The sequence below is a fragment of the Stenella coeruleoalba genome (genome assembly GCF_951394435.1).
Source record: "Stenella coeruleoalba genome assembly, chromosome: 21".
Lineage (NCBI taxonomy): Eukaryota > Metazoa > Chordata > Mammalia > Artiodactyla > Delphinidae > Stenella > Stenella coeruleoalba.
Window position 1 is genome coordinate 24667393 of NC_137167.1, and position 23810 is coordinate 24691202.

General features: G+C 46.8%; 1 long non-coding RNA gene across 1 annotated transcript in view; it reads left to right on the forward strand.

Annotated features, from left to right (window-relative positions):
- Positions 1 to 23233, forward strand: part of LOC307179792 — a 70675-nt gene extending 47442 nt beyond the window's left edge. Inside the window, exon 4 of the long non-coding RNA XR_013825554.1 lies at positions 19532 to 23233. This is a non-coding gene — a long non-coding RNA (uncharacterized lncRNA). The remainder of the gene's footprint in view (positions 1 to 19531) is intronic.
- Positions 23234 to 23810: the final 577 nt, after the last annotated feature.

The following is a 23810-nucleotide window of genomic DNA, read 5'->3' on the forward strand; positions in this document are numbered from 1 at the left end:
GTTAAAGTCCCCTACTATGATTGTGTTACTGTCGATTTCCCCTTTTATGGCTGTTAGTATTTGCCTTATGTATTGAGGTGTTCCTATGTTGGGCGCATAAATATTTACAATTGTTATATCTTCTTCTTGGATTGATCCCTTGATCATTATGTAGTGTCCTTCATAGTCTCTTGTAATAGTCTTTGTTTTAAAGTCTACTCTGTCTGATATGAGAATTGCTACTCCAGCTTTCTTTTGATTTCCATTTGCATGGAATATCTTTTTCCATCCCCTCACTTTCAGTCTGTATGTGTCCCTAGGTCTGAAGTGGGTCTCTTGTAGATAGCATATATACGGTCTTGTTTTTGTATCCATTCAGCCAGCCTATGTCTTTTGGTTGAGGCATTTAATCCATTTACATTTAAGGTAATTATTGATATGTATGTTCCTATTCCCATTTTCTTAATTGTTTTGGGTTTATTATCGGAGGTCTTTTCCTTCTCTTGTGTTTCCTGCCTAGAGAAGTTCCTTTAGCATTTGTTGTAAAGGTGGTTTGGTGGTGCTGAATTCTCTTAGCTTTTGCTTGTCTGTAAAGCTTTTAATTTCTCCATCAAATCTGAATGAGATCCTTGCTGGGTAGCATAATCTTGGTTGTAGGTTTTTCTCTTTCATCACTTTAAATATGTCCTGCCACTCCCTTCTGGCTTGCAGAGTTTCTGCTGAAAGATCAGCTGTTAACCTTATGGGGATTCCCTTATGTGTTACTTGTTGTTTTTCCCTTGCTGCTTTTAATATTTGTTCTTTGTATTTAATTTTTGATAGTTTGATTAATATGTGTCTTGGCGTGTTTCTCCTTGGATTTATCCTGTATGGGACTCTCTGTGCTTCCTGGACTTGATTAACTATTTCCTTTCCCATATTAGGGAAGTTTTCAACTATAATCTCTTCAAATATTTTCTCAGTCCCTTTCTTTTTCTCTTCTTCTTCTGGGACCCCTATAATTCAAGTGTTGGTGTGTTTAATACTGTCCCAGAGGTCTCTGAGACTGTCCTCAATTCTTTCCATTCTTTTTTCTTTATTATGCTCTGCAGTAGTTATTTCCACTATTTTATCTTCCAGGTCACTTATCCGTTCTTCTGCCTCAGTTATTCTGCTACTGATCCCTTCTAGAGAATTTTAAATTTCATTTATTGTGTTGTTCATCTCTGTTTGTTTGCCCTTTAGTTCTTCTAGGTCCTTGTTAAACGTTTCTTGTATTTTCTCCATTCTATTTCCAAGATTTTGTATCATCTTTACTATCATTATTCTGAATTCTTTTTCAGATAGACTGCCTATTTCCTCCTCATTTGTTAGGTCTGGTGGGTTTTTACCTTGCTCCTTCATCTGCTGTGTGTTTCTCTGTCTTCTCATTCTGTTTAACTTACTGTGTTTGGGGTCTCCTTTTCATAGGCTGCAGGTTCATATTTTCCGTTGTTTTTGGTGTCTGTCCCCAGTGGCTAAGGTTGGTTCAGTGGGTTGTGTAGGCTTCCTGGTGGAGGGGACTAGTGCCTGTGTTCTGGTGGATGAGGCTGGATCTTGTCTTTCTGGTGGGCAGGTCCACATCTGGTGGTGTGTTTTGGAGTTTCTGTGGTCTTATTATGATTTTAGGCAGCCTCTGTGCTAATGGATGGGGTTGTGTTCCTGACTTGCTAGTTGTTTGGCATAGGGTGTCCAGCATTGTAGCTTGCTGGTCGTTGAGTGGAGCTGGGTCTTGGCGTTGAGATGGAGATCTCTGGGAGATTTTCACCGTTTGGTATTACGTGGTGCTGGGAGGTCTCTTGTGGACCAGTGTCCTGAACTTGGTTCTCCCACCTCAGTGGCCCAGCCCTGACACATGGCTGGAGCACCAAGAGCCTGCCCTCCACATGGCTCAGAATAAAAGGGAGAAAAAAAAGAAAGAAAGAAAGAAAGAAAGAAGAAGATAAAATAAAATAAAGTAGAATAAAATAAAGTTATTAAAATAAAAAAAATTATTATGAAAAAAAATTTTTTTATGTAATAGAAAAAAAAAGGACAGACAGAACCCTGGAACAAATGGTAAAAGCAAAGCTATACAGACAAAATCACGCACAGAAGCATACACATACACACTCACAGAAAGAGAAAAAGGGAAATATATATATATATATCATTGCTTCCAATGTACACCTCCTCAATTTGGGGTGATTCGTTGTCTTTTCAGGTATTCCACAGATGCAGGTACATCAAGTTGATGGTGGAGATTTAATCCACTGCTCCCGAGGCTGCTGGGAGAGATTTCCCTTTCTCTTCTTTGTTCGCACAGCTCCTGGGGTTCAGCTTTGGATATGGCCCCGCCTCTGCGTGTAGGTCGCCTGAGGGCGTCTGTACTTCGCTCAGACAGGATGGGGTTAAAGGAGCAGCTGCTTCGGGGGCTCTGGCTCACTCAGGCCGCGGCGGGGGGGGGGGGGGGGGGGGGGGAGGGGCACGGAGTACAGGGCGAGCCTGCGGCGGCAGAGGCCAGCATGACGTTGCACCAGCCTGAGGCGCGCCGTGCGTTCTCCCGGGGAAGTCGTCCCTGGATCGCGGGACCCTGCCAGTGGCGGGCTGCACAGGCTCCCTGGAGGGGCGGCGTGGAGAGTGACCTGTGCTTGCACACAGGCTTCTTGGTGGCGGCAGCAGCAGCCTTAGCGTCTCATGCCCATCTCTGGGATCCGCGCTGATAGGCGCAGCTCGCGCCCGTGTCTGGAGCTCCTTTAAGCGGTGCTCTGAATCCCGTCTCCTCGCGCACCAGGAAACAAAGAGGGAAGAAAAAGTCTCTTGCCTCTTCGGCAGGTCCAGGCTTTTCCCTGGACTCCCTGCCGGCCAGCCGTGGCGCACTAACCCCCTGTAGGCTGTTTTCATGCTGCCAACCCCAGTTCTCTCCCTGGGATCCGACCGAAGCCCGAGCCTCAACTCCCAGACCCGCCTGCCCCGGCGGGTGAGCAGACAAGCCTCTCGGACTGGTGAGTGCTGGTTGGCACTTATCCTCTGTGCAGGAATCCCCCGCTTTCCCCTCCGCCCCCCTGTTGCTGTGCTCTCCTCCGCGGCTGCGAAGCTCCCCGCCTCCGCCACCCACAGTCTCCGCCCGCGAAGGGGCTTCCTAGTGTGTGGAAACCTTTCCTCCTTCACAGCTCCCTCCCACTGGTGCAGGTGCCGTCCCTATCCTTTTGTCTCTGTTTATTCTTTTTTCTTTTGCCCTACCCAGGTACGTGGGGAGTTTCTTGCCTTTTGGGAGGTCTGAGGTCTTCTGCCAGCGTTCAGTAGGTGTTCTGTAGGAGTTGTTCCACGCGTAGATGTATTTCTGATGTATTTGTGGGGAGGAAGATGATCTCCGCGTCTTACTCTTCAGCCATCTTGAAGCTCCCAAGCCTTGTGTTTTCTGCTGATGAAATTCATAGATGAGATGTCACAGCCCATATGTTCACTTCAACTGACTTTCCAGGGTCTTCTGCGTTTCCACAAAGTTACATAATCGGAAAATTAATCTTCCAGCAGCTTCCAGCCGGTCGTCACACTGGGGTCTGAAAGGCGGAGCAGCCACCAGACTGTCAGCCCAGGAGCTCCACTGGGTGAAGGTGAGGAGGGCTGAGGCTGCCTCCTCACGTCTCCTTGCCTATGATGAGCTGACTCTCCCTGCATCTTATCCTCCTGGACCCAGCACCTCCTTTGGAGTCCCACGCCCACTGCTCCAACTCAAGTCCACGTTCTAGAACACCATGTAGGTAACAGAGCCAAAGACATATCCGATCGATATGACCAAACAAGAACTGACACTGGTGATAAGGGGCGGGGGGGAGGTTACAGCACACGCCGAGGCTGCTGGAAAAGAAGGGAATTCTTAATATGCAGTGGAATGGATGAACCTGGAGGACATACGCCCAGGGAAATGAGCCATCACAGGACAAGCACACATGATCCCACTCACATGGGGCATCTGAAAGGGTCACATTCGTGGGATCAGGGACTGGAACGGTGGGCATCAGGGCTGGGGAGGTGGAAGTGGGGAGGGACGTTAGTCAGAGAGGCAGGAGCCAAACCGTACATGGTGCCCGGAGTCGACAACACTGGAGTGGGGAGCCCGGCACCCGGCTGAGGCTGGCTGCTCCCACCTCAGACCAGATGCTCTCAGGTGCCTGGCAGGGCAACTGTGTTGACTCTGTTAGGAAATCCATGGGCTTCCTTACAGGAGGTTACCTGTGAAGGTCTGTTTTTAGCTTCCCCCGTACCGTTTGCATAATTCTGGCACTTCCTGGCATTCTCTCCCCTTGGGGTGCTGGCTTCTCCCTGTTCTGCCCACGGAGATGTTAGGCCTGCAACTGGCTTCCCCTTCAAAGGTCTCATTAAATACACCTGTCCCCCTTCACCGCGCAGCCCCAAGGGATTGTGTTTGTCTTGTTTCCCTAATTGGCAGGTTGCGTTCCTGCTGGGGAGATGCAGCGTTTAGAAGGATTAAGCAGGATTGGTTTTCAGTCCCTTTGGTACATTGTCCCAAGGCATCTTTGCGTTTACTTTCGATTTCACAAGCTGCTTCTTGCTGTTTAAACAGATGATTGTCCAGTAGGAAGTTTCAGCTGCAGCTGCTTCCTGCTTTGAATCCCAGCCTCACAGAGTTTATTTAAGTAAGATTTTTCTCAACCTGTGAAGCACAATTCCGAAGGCACAGAGGAGAAGCAATGTCTGCACCTCATCTGCACAATGTGGTCGAGTGCCAAGTGCCACAGAATGTCCCACAGAGGCCACGGGGGAGTGACCCCTGGGGAAACGGTGCTCCAAGCTTGATGTACTGTAACGTCGTAGGAAAGAGAAAGAAGTGCCACAAATGAGGTCTTGTCATGGATGGAGCTAGTGTAACCCTGGGAGACAGGAGGCTGCGGAAGAGCCTCCTGGGGAGGGGTCGAAGATACTGAGACGGCTGAAGAATAGAAGGAAGAAGATACAGACGCAGAAATGCTCTCTGGCCGAGTCAGCAAGGAGGGCACCGCCAGGTGAGACGCTGACATTGTTCTCAGTTATGCATGCGTATGACATGCGTTATATATTTTAGGTTATCATATGTATAGCTATGTATATATATGTATAGTTATGTAGGTATGTATACTTCTGTAGCAGATTATGTAACAATTTGTATTATCTAGTATTTAGTATGTAATTATATATTACATATGGTATATGACATATAGAATGTATTAAATATTCCATATATTCTATATAATATGTAGAATACTATATATACAATATAATGTATATTATATTGTATATAAAATATATTGAATATAAAATATTTAGTATATATAGTATAATAGTATTATAGTTCCATATGTTATAACCATAATATATAGCTATACTATATATAGTATATAGTATTCTGTATAGTTCTATATTATATATTATATATTTTCTATGATATATAATCTATGTGTAAATATATGGATATAAAATATTTTTTAAATACATTATTTTGAAAAATAAATGGAGAAAACTACAAATATTATACATTTGATCTTTCCAACAAAGAGCAGCAGATTAAGAATCCAATAAAAGCTAGAAGGAGTTCTGGATCTCTTTAATCAGCTGTGGAGTATTGGAAAAATCAGTTAAGCTCCCTGGTCCAGTCTTGTCAGTAATTGAAAGATTAGCTGGTGCCCCTTAGGGGCCCTTCCTAAGCTTTCCTACGGAGTTTGATCCAATGCAGGGCATTCAGACCCATGATTAAGCATTCGAGAAGCTGCCTTCGGCTGGTTCCTCGGGTGTGGATCACCTCTGTCCCTGCCGAAGGCCCACAAGGACCTCGCCCTCTTGTGTGAGCCAGCCAGCGGCTATGACAGACCCCCTCCCTCTGCCTGGCACCCGCAGGCCCCTCCCCTGGCTCTGGCTTCTGGACCTCTTCCTGCCTTTGATACTTTCCCTTCTAGAAACCAGGGGTCTTTCTCTCTTCTTGAAGTTGAGTTATTTAATCAAGGTATTTTATATCCATCTTCTTGTATCACTTTTGTTTCCTGGAACATAAGGCCAAAAGATAAAAATTTTTCATTTTTTAAAGTTACCTTTATGCGCTCATATCTTTAATTTTTTTCTCTTCTGGTTTCTTTCTTTAGGAGCACCAGTTATACACACGTTATTTCCCCATCATCTCCACATCATTCCCTGGCCCCCGAGTCACTTAACCGCTTTGCACTGTGCGTGCTCAGCACCCTGAGTGACTTAGGTTTGCTCCCTGTGTCCAGGACAGCGTTTCCCACCTGCTTCTCCTACTTCTGATGGCGTCTGTAGGAGCTTTTCACCTCCTGGCTTCTTCCTCCTCCGTCTGCTCCTGATCCTCTGTCCTTGTCCTGCAGTCTCTCCTTGGAGCCCTTACAGCTCTTCCTTCTGCTTTTTTCCTGGGAGAGCTTGTCTTGACTCTAAGTTTGTTTAGTGATGTTATTTCTTTGAGTGATTTCTTATTTCTTTGTCTTTTTGCATTTTTGAAAAAAAATTAAAGATACAGGAAAAGTATAAAGAATTTTTACAAAACACATTGTTTCCATAACGCAAATTTAACTATATATTTTGTCATACTTGTTTCTAATCCTTTTAAAAGAAAAAATACATAATAGATATAGCTTAGGAATCGTTTACGAACAACACAGAGGCCTGTCCTCACTCACCCAGTGGTAAACAGTTTGGTGGTTTGTATTTTTATATTCCTTTTTTAAAAATTTACATATGTACATGTGTCCATTATACAAACTTATTTTTGAAAGTGTTACTTTACATTAAGTGGCACCATGCTGTATTAATTATTCTGCCCCTTTCTCTTTTCACACTATGTTCGTGATCACAAAATCCTATATTACCTATATTTCATCCTACTAGTTTTTGGTTGGTCACATTTAGGCTTTAATTTGTCGTATTCATAAAGCAGGATTCTTGTTTAACAGGTTTTCCTGATAAAGAGACCCAGTCTCCCCACATTATATATTGAATGTCCGTGTTTCCTACTGACCTGTGACATCACCACCATCAGATTACCAAATTCCCAAATACACACAAGACTGCTTCTGAGCTCTTCTTTTCCCTTGGTCTATTTTTCTACTGCTGTACTGTTGTCACAATCTTTATGACTGTACCTTTGATATATTCACTTTCTTGTAAATTCTCCCAATTTGGCTTTTTCTCAAAAAAAGAGTTTTTGGTATTTTTGCTTCTCAAATTTTTTTAACTTTATATTATAGAAAATTTTAAACATACAAAAATAGACCCAATAGGATAGCCCAATTCCAGCTGCAGTGATAATCAATTCATGCCCGATCTGTTTTCATCTACGCCTCCCCCTTGGTCCCCCCACCCCTGCCCCATATTCTTTTGAAGCCAATTACAGGTAGTGTATCATTCCAAGCATTTCTTTTTTTTTTTAAATTTTATTTATTTATTTATTTTTGGATGCATTGGGCCTTTGTTGTGGTGTGCGGGCTTCTCATTGTGGTGCCTTCTCTTGTTGCAGAGCATGGACTCTAGGCGTGCAGGCTTCAGTAGTTGTGGCATGCAGGCTCAGTAGCTGTGGCTCTCGGGCTCAGTAGTTGTGGCTCGCGGGCTTAGTTGCTCCACGGCATGTGGGATCTTCCCGGACCAGGGCTCGAACCCATGTCCCCTGCATTGGCAGGCGGATCCTTAACCACTGCACCACCAGGGAAGCCCCCAGGGAAGCCCCCAAGCATTTCTTAAGCTATTTCTTTACACATATTCTCTAAAATCAGTTTTTTAAGTTCCCCATATATTTTGATGGAGTTTTGATTGAATTTTCATTGAATTTAAAGATTTTGGAGAATTCACTTACAAAATTGAATCTTTCTATCCACGAAATTGGGTAAAATTTCTAACCGTGAAATTTTTCCCCATTTATTAAATTCTTCCTTTATATTTTTTAATAACACGCTTGTTGTTTTCTCTGTGAAGATCTTGCACGTTTGTTAGATTTTGCCGCAACTATGAATGCCATAGATTTTGCTGTGGCTATGAATGATGCAGTTTAAATTATAATTCCCACTTGGTTATTGCTACTGTAAAGAAATGATATGAATTTTGTGCATTGCTCTTGTCCTCTGCAAATCTTGCTAAACTTTTATTTTTTTACTTTATTTTTTAATAAATTTATTTATTTTTGGCTGCGTTGGGTCTTCGTTGCTGCACACGAGCTTTCTCTAGTTGCGGCGAGCGGGGGCTACTCTTTGTTGCGGTGCGTGGGCTTCTCATTGCGGTGGCTTCTTTTGTTGCGGAGCACAGGCTCTAGGCATGCGGGCTTCAGTAGTTGTGGCACACGGGCTCAGTAGTTGTGGCTCACGGGCTCTAGAGTGCAGGCTCAGTAGCTGTGGCGCACAGGCTTAGTTGCTCCGTGGCTCGTGAGATCCTCCTGGACCAGGGCTCGAAGCCGTGTCCCCTGCATTGGCAGGCAGATTCTTAACCACTACACCACTAGGGAAGCCCTAAACTTTTATTAATCTGAGTAGTTTATTCATAGATTCTCTTGGATTTTATAGATAGACAATCATATCATCTGCAAGAAAATGATAGCTTTGCTTTCTCTCATCCCTTATAACTCATGGTTTTAATTTTTTATTTTACTGCAAAGGCTTGTTCTCCAGTGCACTGTTGAGAAGAGTAGTGATAACTGGCTGTCGTGCTTGTCCCTCACGTTCATGACTCTTGTACGTTCCCCATCTGCCTAACATCTTCTCCCTACCCAGCTGGGCAGCATGTCTCCACCTGGCCCCGAGCTGACTCTGGGCAGTCAGCATTCATCTTTGAGGGAAGTGGGTCTGCTGAGCCAGGCTGGTCCTGAAGGCCCGTGGGGGCAGGGACAGGGCTGAGCTGCCGAGAGACCACGACACCACCTGGGTTTGCTGTCGTCCCCTGCAGGATCCCCTAATTCACACAGGGTGACGGTGGCCACACCCTCCCCGCCCACCTCCCCTTGGCCGACTCTTAGCTAAAAGGCTGGGTCATAGGCCAAAGAACTAGCACGCAGACTGGCCTTCAGTTTTACCTCCCGCCATGTGAGAGGGGTCTCAGCTCCCCCTTCTCAGGCCCATCAGCCCAGGGAAGCCCTACCTACCTCTGGGACAGAGCCAGGGTCCATGACCAGTTCAAACAGGGGTAGGCATCGCCAGCCGAGCGGTGCATGGATTTGCCCAGGCCCTCATCCCTGATGCGTGACGGGTCCCCGAGACGCCACCGCTTTCTCTCCCCTGCCCTGCTCCTTGCCTTCGGTGTGTGGCAGGGACAGGACGCTCAGATGGGGTGAGGGGCAGGCGACCCTGGGGTGCGGGAGACCCTGGGCGTTCATGCTTCCTTAGCTCCTTCCCCTCCTGCCCCTGATTCCCAGAGTTGTAAAACTCTGGGTTGTAAAACGTGGGTTCCATTTCCCAGCTTCCTGTACAGTGATGTTGAGAGGGCCCAGGAGTCTGCTTTTCCATATTCTCACCTCAAGACATTTGAACAGTTAATACTTTAGCAGCAGAAGATAAGCCACCACATAAGCAGTAAGTTTCTTGGTTAGAAAACAAGCCATCAGAGAAAAAATATTTTTTGCGGAGAAGGAGAAATAGTGGGTGGGCTGAGTTTTTATCTTTTGTATGGTAGATAAGATATGTCTGCACAGCGGCAGCTAACATTTTCAAATAGGAAGGCATATGATTAAATCTCTTTTGATGTTATCTGCAAATTGTTTCTCTGAGCTCTGCTTCCAAAGGGTAGCTCTCCAGTTAGAGTCAGAGATGATTATTGTGAAGTTAGCCCTCACTGTCTACTGCTTAGACAGGTGACTTCCTCTTTAAAGCGCTAATTAGCCCTACATGCAGTATCTTGTATCGTATGGGACCTTCAGCATTTTGTTCTTTTCTAATTAGAATCATCTCTCCTCATGCTTCTCCAATAAAATGGAGAAACTGTTGGGAGTTCTTTGCTGCTCCCTCCCAAGGCCCCTGTGATCTGCCACGAGGCGTGGACAGTCCTGCCGCTGCGGCTCCCCTGCCCCCGGGCAGTTCATTCCATCCCCAGGGCTGATGATTTAGTAAGTTCATTTCCACTCAGCAAATTTACTAACACCTCTCTTGAAGTAATAGATTGTTCACTCTTGACGACTTGTTATTATTATTGAAATGGACCTTAAATTAGGGTCAGGGATCCCTAAACCTCTAATGGTCACTAGTGAGCAAAACGAAGGTTAAGGAGTGAGGACATGTTAGGTACGATGTCCTCACACCTTCGTTTTGCTCACTAGTGACCCTTAGAGATCAGTTTAGAGACTCTTGATGTTAGGTCCTTTTTTTGAAGGGTTAATTAAATGACATTATATAAACCACCTTGACGTGCTTTAAAAAACATTTCCATCCCTCTTTTCCGAGTGAACTCCAGTTCCTGGCCGATCCACGGGTGACGGCTGTGCTGTGGCTTTGGCGTGGGGACTTCTGACAGCTGTGCTGACGAGGACAGTGTGTGGCTCTCGGGGACGCTCACAGTGCACCGGGCTCTGCCCAAGTCCGAAGAAGACTGATCACCGTGCACTCAGCCATCACTACACTGCTGGGGGGGAGGGGAGGGTGGGGCAGGTACCACTACCGTGTTTTGCAAAAGAGAAAACGAGGAGGCACAGGGATTTAAGGGTCTGCCGCGGGCGGGTGAGCTGGGGCTGAGCCTGTCGGTCTGGCCCCTTCACCACCGTCTCATGAACAGTTTCCACTGATGAAAACAGAGGCACTGTTGGGTAGATCCTGCATCCTGATAACCCGTCAGCTTCAGTCATCTAACCCGTGTCACCAGCTGTTCACCGTCCTCTGTAAACCTCCTCCCATCTCATTTTCATTCAGTGGGAGGCTCGTTCCTTCAGCAAACATTCCCAGAGCACCATCTAAGTGCAGGTTCTTAGAACCTGCTCCAATGGGGAACAGAACAGAACTGCAGTCCCCCACGGAGATTACAGTCCGACTGGGAGAGGCGCACCTGAAGTCACTTGGTAATAAATTAAAGGTTGTAACTGCGACAGTGGCTCAGAGGGACAGAGGGGCTGGACTGAGAGTTCCGAGGGTCGAGGGGCACAAGCAGGAAATGCCTGCGCGAGCTGAGTAGATGGTGGACAGGCAGTGGGGATGCAGGGGTCCTCTTGGTGGGAGCCTTGAGCACCACTGGGGTGGAATTCACAGATGGCGCAAGTCGGGACAGTCCTGCTTCCAGTGGGAGGCATTGGTGGCTCAGTGGCAACGCTTGTGCCTTTGTCCCCATACTGGACGAAGACACAGGATCATCTGCCTGTTCAGGACCATTGTTCTGTGAAGACCAGTAACCCATCTGTGGGCAGCAGGGTAAGGCCCCAAGGATGTCCAAGTCTTAATCCCCAGAAACAATGACTACCTTAGGCTAAGCGGTAAACGTTGCTTATCAGCTGACCGTGAGGTGGGCGGTCAGCCGGGATCACCCAGGTGGGCCCAGTGTCATCAGGGTCCTTATGAGTGAGTGGAGGATCCAGGGAGAGGGGGGCGGGAAAGTCTTGGTGGTCAGGGCTGGCTTTGAAGGGGGAGGGTCCCGGGAGCCGAGGAAGGTGGGCAACCTCCAGAAGCAAGAAAAGGCAAGAAATGGGTTTTCTGTGGGACACGGCTCTGCCAACACCTTGATTTTAGCTCAGAGAGACCCCTTTCCGTTTCTGAGCTCCAGAACCACAAAGTGATAAATTTGCGTGTTTTAAACCATTAAGTTTGTGGTAATTTGTTCTAGCAGCAGTAGGAAACTAATACTAATACTATGATGTTTCTTCCTGAATATCTTGTTTACCACACTGACTTGAGTGTGAAACAATAGGTTTGACTGTGAAAATGCAGCTAAGATTGACCTAACCTTCGGCCAGTCCGGCCCAAGCACGTTTATGAATAATGCCCAACTTGGTGTTTACACCCTCCAGTTTAAAACAGTGATTATAATAGAAATATTTAAAAATGTATTTTTGCTTTTCTCTTGGGTTTTGGATAAAGATATGTAGGTTTTAGCATCTCTTATTTCATGTTTCTCCTTTTTATGCAAGATGAAATATTCCCAGAAATGTCAAAATGACACAGACATGTTCAGCGTTTGCTGTTTCCAGGTCATGGGGCGGGCAGAACTCCTGGCACCTGTGTTAGTATAAAAACTGGAGACCCAGGACCAGCACTGGGGTCTGTACTGGTTTGGATGTTGTCAGATTATATGATCTAAGAATGACAGTTTATAATCACTTCTTTACTATGGCTTATTGTTTTTCTTCCCCCTCCAATTTTTTTTTAATGAAGTTGTGCTTATATAAATTACTAGTTTTATAAAAGTACAAAAGGGCTTTCACCTAGTTTCTGAAGAATAATAAGATCAGTGTTGTAGGGGAATAAACTGTGGCTACTTAAGAAAGGCCGAGGACCACCCTTGTACTCAGAATTTTTGTGTATTGGGAAAGGGCATAATGACGAAAAGGTACTATTCAGTAACATTTCAGAAATGTGTGTTTTATTATCACAAATACATCTAGGTACATGCGTAGACAAGGGGCACACGTGAAAGACATTTGATTTTTGGACCACGCTGAGTAGAGTGTCCTTACGACACATGCCTCCAAAATGTGGTTTACGGCTGAGCCTGGTGTGCAAGCTCTCAGCTTCAAGCGCCCTTCAGAACGAGAACTCTATTTATTTACGTATTTTTTATTTAAGTATAGTTGATTTATAATACCGTGTTAGTTTCAGTTGTACAGCACAGTGATTCAGTTACATGTATATAACTGAATATATATTCCTTTTAGATTCTTTTCTGTCGCGGTCCAAACGCAGGTTGGAAAAGAATTTCCAGACACAAGGCACAATGCAGAGGATGGAATTTATTAGCGGGAATGGTTGCTGCCAGAACAGCGGGCCGACTTCCTAGTAGTCTGGGATAGCCAACCCTGAACATGCGCTATTAGTCGGTTTTTATAGCCAGAGAACAAAAGAATGGTCCGAGGTGAAAATTTCTTTTCTCAATTGGTCGAGGCACATATATATACCTTCCTTCTATAGGGTGGGAGTGGGACAAGGCAGATGCCTTTCCTTATTTGGGACGAAAGAGGAACAGTCCCGTTGACCAGGTGGGCTCAGGAATTTCGTTCCCATCGCAACATGGCGCGGAGGGCGAGAGAGTCTGGTGGGGTCCGTAACACAGCTTTTTCAGGCTGGGCTGTCCTTTGTCCTTGAAGCACCATTGTCCTTGGAGCACACATTTTCCCTTATAGGTTATTACAGAATATTGAGTAGTTCCCTGTGATACACAGTAGGTCCTTGTTGGTTATCTATTTTATATGTAGTAGTGTGTATCTGTTAATCCCAACCACAAGAGCTGTATTTAAAGCCATGCTGCGCCCTCCCGAGCATTCCAGCCTGAACTCCACCCCAGCCCCTACCCACGCCCTCGGCCATTGTGCTGCTAAATACAATCGCTTACTGTGTTTTAAATAGAGCGGATGCCTCACTGTCATTTATTGTAGTCATGTACGTGGGCCTTTGCTTTCAGTAATATTTAAAGCTGTGCCTAATTAGATTTAACACCATTTGCTTGAAGACTTCTTAAGAATCCTTTGCAGGGTGGGTTTAGTGCTCCAAACTCATGTGAAGTCTGGATTTTTATGTATCCGCATATTTTAAAGGATGGAATGCCTACCTCACACTTCTAGGTTTTATCCCCCTCTTCCCACTGGAGATTGGAAGGAAGACTAGCAGGAGTCTACGGTAAAAGAACTGTTGCCCCAGCCTTGTGCTCTCTGCGGGGGTGTCTTAACCTCATCTCAGGGCCGAGGGGGATTGTTCAAAGCCCAAAAGCTGCCTCTGGAGGCCGGTGAACCAACCTATGAAGCTGCTGCTGACAGCCCTCAGGGTGGTCTTTTTTCTTTTTAAAAAATCTGCTTTTGCTTTGTTTCCATTGGATTTGTTTTTCTTCCCTAGGAGACGTTGCAGCGATGGCCCATAGGGGAGGGTGAATAACTACCTGGGTGAACAGAGAGGCACACAGCATGCTGGCGGGCGTGCGGGCAGGTGGCCCAGGAGGGGCTCTGTCCCTGACGGAAGGTCTGGCTGATGCCGAGGGCTTGAGCGGCCAAGGGCCTCTGCTGAGAAGTCTGCTCCCTCAGAAGGGGGCCGACGGCCCAACCCAGAGCCCAGGAAGCCGCGAGCCCCAGGGGCCACGGGTGGGCTGGCTGCAGGTGGGAGCTGCCCGCAGGGAGAGCATTTGCCCAGCTTCCTCCTCTCCCACCCGATCCCCCCCACACCCCATCATCAACTTCCTTTATCTTACAGCTCCGGAGGTCAGGGTCCTACTAGGTGTTGGCAGGGGAGGGTTCCTTCTGGCGCCCAGAGGAGAATCCACGTCTTTGTTTTTTCCTAGCTCTAGAGGCTGTCTGCGCGCCCAACAGGCAGGACCCACAGCAGGCAGCCAGTAGGGGGAGCAGGGTGGGGCCCCAGGGCTGTGCAGGGCCGGACCTGCGGCCGGAAGGAGGACGCAAATCTACAGCCTTCCAGAGTCGCCAGGCCCGGAGCTGAGTCACGCCTGAGCTCAGGGCGTGGCCTGCCAGTCTCCAGGGTCCAGGCTAGCAGGTAAGCAGCCTGGATGGTGCCACCCCTGTGGTTTTACAAGTAAAAAGTGAACAAATTGAAAATCAACAGTGCTTCTCTGAGGGGTATCCTCAGAGAACTGAGATCACAGGGCAAACCCAAGGTCTCACCTGAGGTGGGGAGAAAACAGAACTGAGAGGCTCTTGTGAAGGTCACGGTCCCAGTCGCTGGCACCCTCAAACCTGAGATGTAATCACACTCCCCCCGATGCCCACATCCCCGCCCCCTGTCCTCCACACCTGCATCGCTGCTCCCCAGGCCTCTGCCCACCAAACCCACGTGCCTGCCCCCATGCACCCTCGTCCCTTGGACTGGGCTCCTAGGCACAGGGGATTCCAGTGGAAAACACTGCACGTCTTGATCTCAGGTGGCCTCGGCCTGAAGCAGCCTGAGGCAGGATTTCGGCTCCCGGCCAGAGATTGAAGTCGGGCCGCGGCAGTGAGGGCGCTGAATCCTGGCCACTAGACCAGCAGCCAGTGACAAGGCCCTGGCCCTGCAGCTCTGTAGAAATGAATTTCCACAGAGACGGAAAGCAGTGAAACAAGTAAAGTATTTATTAGGAGGAAAAAGAGTACATGTGGATAGACACATGGATGGACTCAGAGAGTGGCGCCCTCGTGGTAGTTTGAATCACTTATATTCGGCAGTTCTTTCGGGTTTCCTCTGGCCAATCATCTTGCTCTGTCTGGCTCTGAGTCTGTATTTGGTTTATCTCAAGGTCCTGCCCTGTGTGTGCGTGCATCTCTTAGCCAAGATGGATTAGCACAGAGGCCTATGGGTAGGTTGACATCACCTACTATGGGGTGGCGCCCCCTCCTGTTGACCCCCAGGAGCCTTTCTGCACGTGTGTAATCGGGAAGGAATATGAGGTCTCGTTATCTCTTATCTGGGCTGGGCTCAGGTCCTGCTCCCCCCTGCTGCTGTCTTCGTCTTGGAGTATCTGTTCAGGGGGACAGACTCCAGCTGCTCAGCCTGGGGCCATCTAACTCCTGCCTCACCAGCTCGCCCCACACCCACGTCCTATCGACAGGGCTCCGACGAACAGGGGATTCCAGTGGAAAACACTGCACGTCTGAGACCTTGTTTAAGGGGAACTGCCTCTCCTATGCCTCACTTCTAAACGGTAAATTGTTTAAGTTATACATTTAACAAACCACCTTGTGAGAGCCGTAAAAAGAATGGAAGTTCACATGCAAATCCACTATAAACAGCATTGTGGCATCTACTCATCAGCAATAACGAAACGTTACTATGTTTCCATAACCATAAACCGCTTTTCCTGGGTTATCAGGAGGTCTTCCCTGTCACCAGGAATGGATGTGTAGCTCAGGCGGTCCCACCTCTGCGGCCTTATTCCCTGGCATTGACTCTGCTCACCCAGGGTGAACACAGGACTGGCGCTCGCATTCCCCAGCCCCAGGGACTACGCCGTCCCTCCTGGGTTTCCTAAACCCTGTCCACACCGGTGTACATAGTCCCTTTATTAAATCCTCCTTCAACTACCCCAGTTTGAACGTTCCATCCTTCCCTAAGGGGATCCCGCCACATCTGAGGAGGTAGAGAGGGATCTAGTGTGTAATACAGACCTCTTTCCACTGGCTTTGCCAAGATAAATGCCTGTAGTTGCTAGAAAAAGCATGTGGTTTTCTGTATCTTAACCCGGATGGTATGAATGCGTGAAAGTTCATTGAGCCATCTCACCCCTTCTGGGGAGACTGGCGGGCAGAAGGAATGCCAAAGCACAGGTTAAATTAAACCCCAGGAAGCCGGAAGAGCCGGAGAATTCTGATTTGCTGCACTTTTGGCAAGGCCCTGCTGTAGAACGCTATTTTCTTTTTATTTTTGCTCTTCTCTTAACCAAAATACCGTCTGAAATACTTTTACCATTTTCCTGTTGCCACTGTGAAAAGCACTGTTGGGGAACTGACACCGGGTCAAGCGGGCAAGGGTAATTTAACATTTAGTTTTGTTTTAGAAATTGCGGTCCTGTTCTCTTGATGCCATTCCCTGGAAGAGCCCTTGTTTGCGCTCAGAGACCAGCATTGTACAGGACGTCGAGCAAATGTTTTCCACGTGCACACAGTGTTTACAGAGCCGGAGCAATTGCGTTTTGATTCTGTCCTCTTGTGTCACATTTGGCGCTGACACTGGACTGAGTTCCAGACACAGTGGACGTCTGTGTGAACTGGGCCTTGCCCCTCTTAGACCTCGCCCCTCTTAGACCTCAGCTGTTCTGTGAAAGTTCGTGGGTTGGTTATGAGATGCCAGCCTCTCTGCTGTGTCCCCTGTGGAGCGTCAAACACATGACAACTGCAGACCACAGAGGTCGGGCCCTGTGCGCCGTCACCCGCGGGGTCTCCCCCACCCAGCAGCGGTGTTTAGGCTGCAGGATGGGGAGACCTCTGGGCACCGCGGAGGGCACAAGTTTTGCCCAGATTTCTCTGATTCAAACAGTAATTGCTTTCGCTTGTTTTACACATTAATTGAAAGCCCGGTCATTGGAACAAAGAGTTTGAGGGCTTAACAAAAATAGGAAACAACTGATCTAAAGCAGGGGCTTCCAAATCTGGCTGCAGAGAATCAACCGGAAGGTCTTTGGGTAACAGAAGTATGCGGGTTTTACCATGATCAAAGCGAAGAGAATCTCATGGGGGTGGGACGGCAGCTTTCACAAGCTCGTTGGGTGATCCTCGCGCACACATCGTGGCGAGCTTGGGAAACGTTCGTTTGGACCAGCAGTTGAAACCGTACTGTGCCTTAGAATCTCCTGAGTAGCTTGTAGATTAGCCGCTGCCCAGACCTCAGCCCCAGAAATTCTGACTGAGAAGCCACAGGTGTGCCTGGGATGCTGCAGCTAAGTAAACGCACCAGATGATTCTAATGTAAGTAGTTTGAGGGCCCGTGCAGAGAAACACGTGAACACAGTTAACCGCACGTGTGCCCCACGGTGGACCTTCCCTCTTCCAAAGGTGAACGTTTCCTGCATAGCTATCTGAGGCTTCAAAACAGGGCTTCTTTTAAAAACAACAGTGGTTGTTTCTGAGTGGTGGAATTATGGATGGTTTGTAGATATTTATTCTTTGCGCTTGTCTGTATTTTCTAGTTTTCATTAAGCATATAGTATATTCCATCTACTGTATTGTTTCAGTAATAAAATACTAGTGATCAATAATTTTAAAATATGATAAAGAGGAATACAACTGAAAAATCTGTCTCCTTTCTAAGCAACAAGTTTAGAAAGACATTCTTGCCCATTTTTTAGAGCTTGGTTCTTGGTCTCCTTTTCCATAGTACTCATGTCATGTGTGTGACATAGATTTCCCAAGGTAGCTCATTACAGCCTATTTAACCAACAGCGGCTGACACGGGTGTTTGATCTTTTCACGTGTGCTGTGTCTGCTTTATAAACTGCAAGCTGTGTTGTCCTGCTCCACCTTTTTGTCTTCTATTGTCTTTTGATTTTCTTCTGCCTCTTATTGTTTGTGTTCATATTTCCCTCATTCCTCATCCTCTCCCGCCATCCCCACCTTGAATCTCTAGTTAATACAGGAAAAGCTTCAGGCAAAGCACAGACAATGCTAGCTTTACAAGGCACTAATCCCATTCATGAGAGCTCGACCTTTGGGGTTCAAGAACCTCCCAAAGGCCCCACCTTCTAATGCCATCTCATCAGGCATTAGGATTTCAACTTGTGGATTTTGAGGGGACAAACTTTCAGGCCATAGTAACATCAAACTTTATCAAGTAAATAAGCAACATAATCTGGAAATATCTCCATTTACCAACCCTCCTGGTATATTCCTTCAATTCTGTTGTGAGATCAATAGAATCTTCTGGTCTAGAACATGAACATGCATATTTAACATTTTTTATATGAAGGATGTGTTTCATTGATTTGTTCATTCATTTATTTATTCTGCAAGTATCTAAGTGTCTAGTATGTACCAGGCACTGTCCTGGGAGCCAGGATGCATTGGTGAACAAAAGAGAAAAAAGAAAATTCTGCCCTGGTGAAGCTTACATCCTGGGGTAATTAATAAATTAATAAATTTATTAATACATTAATAAGGGTGAAAAATAGACCAGTGTGAGGGGGTTTCTGAGTGTCTGGGGAACGTTGCAATTTTAACTGAAATACTAAAGGTAGGTCTAATGAGAAGGCAACCTGTGAGCGGAGGCTTGATAAGTTAGGAAGCCATCATATGTAAACGTATGATACTTGCAAGTCACCTGAAGACCCAGCTTTCGCAAGATCTTCTGCAGACACTGTCTACCGGGCAATTTTCCTTCCATGCCAGGAGAAGACAAGGCAGAGCAAGCGGGCATTTCACTTGTAACAGCAGGAATCACAGCAAGTCTGTGTTTCCTTCTTATAAATGCCCTTTTAACGTTTTATAGCTCTAACAACTATTGTAGACAGCACAATTGTCCTTCAGTCAAAGGAGAAACATCTATATAAAGTAGCTTATTTATTTTCCTCTCAAGATTTTTCTTTAAAATACATGCAATTTCCATGGACCTATGAGGCTCTCTGGCTTAGAACGCTGGCTGAATATTTTCCAACAGTACACTTTTCCTCCCGGTAGGGAAGGATAATATCTTGAAACATGAATCTCCCTGACTTCCATTTATCTACTCCCTTGTATGTGACTTTGCACTAGTTAGAACATCCATGTTACCTTGAAAAGAAGTAGGAGTTTTAGAGCTGGAATGAGAAGCAGAAGAAAGGGTAAATGTTTGATGTATTTTGCTGCAACAAGTCAACATGAGGCAGTGGAACCAAGAAACAGAAAGTAAGCTCCTGTCTCTAGACTTTGCTGCATCACCGGGGCAACTGGACAGGGTCACTTAAGCAGCACACTAATCCTTGGGATTTCCGTCGGCAGCTGCCTACCATCAGACCCATGGGTCACAGAGACGAGAGAGCCCAGCTGTGCACGAAACCTCACCAAGTCCCAGCCAAGTAGCTACACTGGGGACCCTCCACTGCCCTCCACAGCTCTGGACACGTGTAAGTTCCCTCCTCGGTTTGGTTGTGCCTCAAGGTTTCCCCACTGTATCTCTAAAATATGCACCTGGGATTGGGCTCCCTGCCTAAGCATGGTCCTAGCTTTGGCATTTGCTTTTCTTTACTTCTGCCCACTCAGACATAGTAGAGAAGTTCTTCTCGGAAGAATGACTTCAGCAGAGAAGTTGCGGGCAGTTATGTGCCATTCCTTAGGTACTCCTCAAACGTTAGGCTTTCAGTGACGCTACACCCACCCGTGGCTCAGGTCACTTACGTTGCTCTGGGTTTCATGTTGCAGTAAAAGCAAAGAGCATTTGTAGAAAGACTGAGCAAAATTGTTGGTATTTTTGCTGTTCTTTGCTTCCCCTGTTCGTGGAGGTGGATTGAGACACCTGGAATGAGGCTCTGTGGGCCAGCAGATAGAAAAAAGGTGAGCCGTCACAGGGCCAGGAAGTGGCTCCTCTGTTTAGACATCTCTATGAGTGTGGGTCCTGGTGTGCACAGAAACAAATTCTGGCCCTCGTACACACCTACTCTCCTGGCTGTGGCTGCCTTTATCAACTCGGTCCCGCAGATGCAGACTCCCTAACGGCGCGAATTCATCCTCTTTCTCTCCTGCCATCCTCAGCATTTCAGATGAAGCTGAGGTTTTCATGCGAACAGAGAAGCTAAATTTCTGTGTTCTGGTTATATAGTTCCACGTGTGCATTAGACACTATTTTCCAACAGATGAGAATCATTTCTGTTGACATTTTCAACCATTCAATTCCACTTGCTTTTCTAAATTAGATTTGCTTTAACTTCATTTTCTCCCAGACATTATTGGAAGAATGATTATGGAGCCCATTAACCATTTCATCATTTTATTGCTGATAGCCAAACCAGAATTAATTTTCCAAAATTATGTAGCACATTACCATAATGATTTACTAAAATCCAGGTGTATTTAAAATACTGCCTTTCTATTGTTTCTGTTTCTTTTCTTTTTCTTTTTAAAAATTTTTTATTTTATTTTATTTATTTATTTTGGCTGCGTTGGGTCTTTGTTCCTGCATGTGGGCTTTCTCCAGTTGCGGCCAGCAGGGGCTACTCTTCGTTGCTGTGCGTGGGCCTCTCATCGTGGCGGCCTCTCTTGCTGCGGCTCTAGGTACGTGGGCTTCAGTAGTTATGGCACGCGGGCTCAGTAGTTGTGGCGCACGGGCCCAGCTGCTCCGTGGCATGTGGGATCTTCCCGGACCAGGACTGGAACCCGTGTCCCCTGCATTGGCAGGCAGACTCTTAACCACTGCGCCACCAGGGAAGCCCCTGTTTATTTTCAATTCTATCAAAAAGCAGTAAACTTCTGCTGACAAAATTGCTTGGAAAAACCCAGTTGTTCATCAGGCAATGTTGCTGTTTTCCATTTATTAGGTTTTTACTGTAGCCCTGGTGATGGGGCATCTGTGGCACATTGCCTTCATTTGTACGACTAGTGACCCTAAGCAGAAACTCGGAAAATTCTCATGGCTGGACGTGAGAGGATCTTCTCATGCCTCTCCTTTCGAAGAAGGGTCCCCTTAATAGACTTTGCTCATCTCACCAGAGGCTGCACCTCTGTGCTTCCTCCCAGGAGGGTATGGTCCGTCGTCCCCCATTCAGCAGAGGGACAGAGTCATGATGGGCAGGAGACCAGGGTGACCTAAGGTGACTGGAAGTCTGGGCCAGTCAGAGAGCAGCCCAGCAATGCTGTTGATAAAAGGCTACAGACACCTTAGCGACCACGCCCAGCCCATGGTGGTCTCGCATTTGGTGGACGTGGGGAGAGGGATCTGGGACTCCCAGGCTCAGAGGACAGCAGACACAGAGACCATCTGCTGTGTTAGGGGAAGAAAACCATGTTTGGCATGGGAGGCTCGGCCCCAGCTCTGCCGTTCCTCCCCCAGCTGAGTCTTGAAGGTGTGGCCTTATCTACAAGGACAGATTAGGCTCCACGCAGAGTTCTCTCTTGGTTCTAACAATCTATCGAAGTTTATGCCATAGCTTGGATCTCACAGAAAGCGATACAGAACCAAGAGAAGCACATGCCAGCTTGGAAATAACCATGCAGAGGACGAGCCAACTTCAATACCACATCTGAGGTGACTCTGAAGGGGATTTGTTCCCAATGTTCCAGCCGTGGTCGTGTTGTGTAGATCAAACGATGTTGGCTGGACGGGCAGCCAGCCTCTCCTTCCCCTCTCCACCGAGAACTCTACTTTCAGGGCTCTGTAAAGTGTCAGACCCTAGTCCCTGCCTTCAGAGAGCTCATGGTCTTCACGCAAAGCTGAGATGTTTCTGTAAGTCGAGGGCAGGGCGAGCTGGGATATAATTAACTGAAAGAAGTTACAGGAAACTGTGGTTGGCTAATGACTGGTAAAGATTCAAGCACTGGAGGGCTGGGGGAAAGAGGATCACCTGAAACAGGCATCTCAGGGGGGCGCCCTCCAGGGAGGTGGACATGCAGTGATGGTGTCAGACAAGCCAAGTCACATCCTGGATCCACGTCTGCCTACTTGTGGGGTCCCAGCAAGGTTACTGAGCTTTCTCGAAGCCTCGGGGCCTCATCTTCAAGACACAGTAATAACAGGATTGACCTTTTAGGGTTATTTGGAGCATAAGGCAAGCAGAGTGCTTGAGCACAGCCTGGTGTGCAGTGAACAGTAAGTAAAATTTAGCCATTTACACCATCACTGTCATTATCAAAGCTGTCATTGTTATCAGCATATAAAGAGAGGGTTAGTCTGAGCCTTGAGGAGTGGGGTCATGTGGGCAGGCTGAGAATAACTCGGGACTTCATGGAGATGCTCCCTTGAATTCGTGGGTGGAATTTCAAGACACCAGAAGTGGGAGAGACTTACAGATTTACCGTTTTTGTTTCTAGATTGAAGTGCCTGCTTTCTGAGATTTACGTTAGAGGAAAGGGAGCATGGCTCTAAGATGTTACCGAAAACATCTGCCCTGTTAGAGTCCATATTAAGTTATGAAACTATGTTTTTCCCCCTCACCTGCCAAAGTGAATTTTAGTATCTTCTTATGACTGCTCAGGCTAAGGTGATCTCCCTGCACCTGTGACCCCCATCAAAGTTCACGTGTGCGAATGACCTGGCCCTTCCTTGGGGTCTTTTGAATTTTCGTTTAAATGTTTGATTGCTAACACTTCTTACATGTATTTCCTGCCTCAATCACAGAGCCCAAGCTCCTAGCGGACAGGGAAGGTTTCTACATTTCTGCAGTTCTCACAACTCTTAATATGATTCTGGGTGTGGGGTAAGCCCTCAACATATTTGCTGGTTGTTTGATTTTTTTAATTCAATATGTTGCATAAAATTTGGCCAGGAATATGTCAGATAGAAATGTTCCTCCCAAAGAAAAAATATGTATTGGCTTAGCGAGGTTTAACATACTTGCAGTGAAATGCTCAATGATATTGAACACAGGCATAGTCTCATCCCAAACTACACCAGACACTCTCATCACCCCAGAAGGCTGCCCTGTCCCTACCCTGGCCCCTCAAAGCCACCACGGGCGTGGTTCTATCGCATTTCACACGAATGGAGTCACACGGCATATACTTCCGTGTCTGCGTTCCTTCACTAAGATACTATTCTTGACAAGCGTCCACGTTGTCGCACGTATCAGCGGCTCATTCTCTTTCCACGGCTTGAATATTCCAGTCTGTTAGTCCACTTCCTTGCAAACAGATATCTAGGTTGTTCCAAGGAATAAACTGCTACGAACATTATTGTACACGCTCCTCGTGGCCCTGTTTTCATTTATCTTTGATAAATACCTAGGGTGGAATGTGCTGGGGCATCTGTATTAATGTAAACATGTCCATGAGTGGAGTTTGAGACAGCCTTGATACAGAGCAGGGCCCAGTGGGGTTCCTGGGCACAAAATCCTTCCTGTGTCCCCATTTCTTTGATTATAGGAAACAGGCTTCAGTCAGCCTCCATGACCTTCCATGAGTTCCATGGGGCAGATTCAAGCAGTTGTTAATTAGGGAAGGGAGGGGGACTCAAGAGAAACAATAGAGCAGCCTTGGGGCAGGGTCCTGGTTCCCCATCAAGGAATACACAGAACAACGTCTTTGAGCTGTTTTGCAGGTACTGAGACCCCCACCAGGTGGGAGAAGTTAA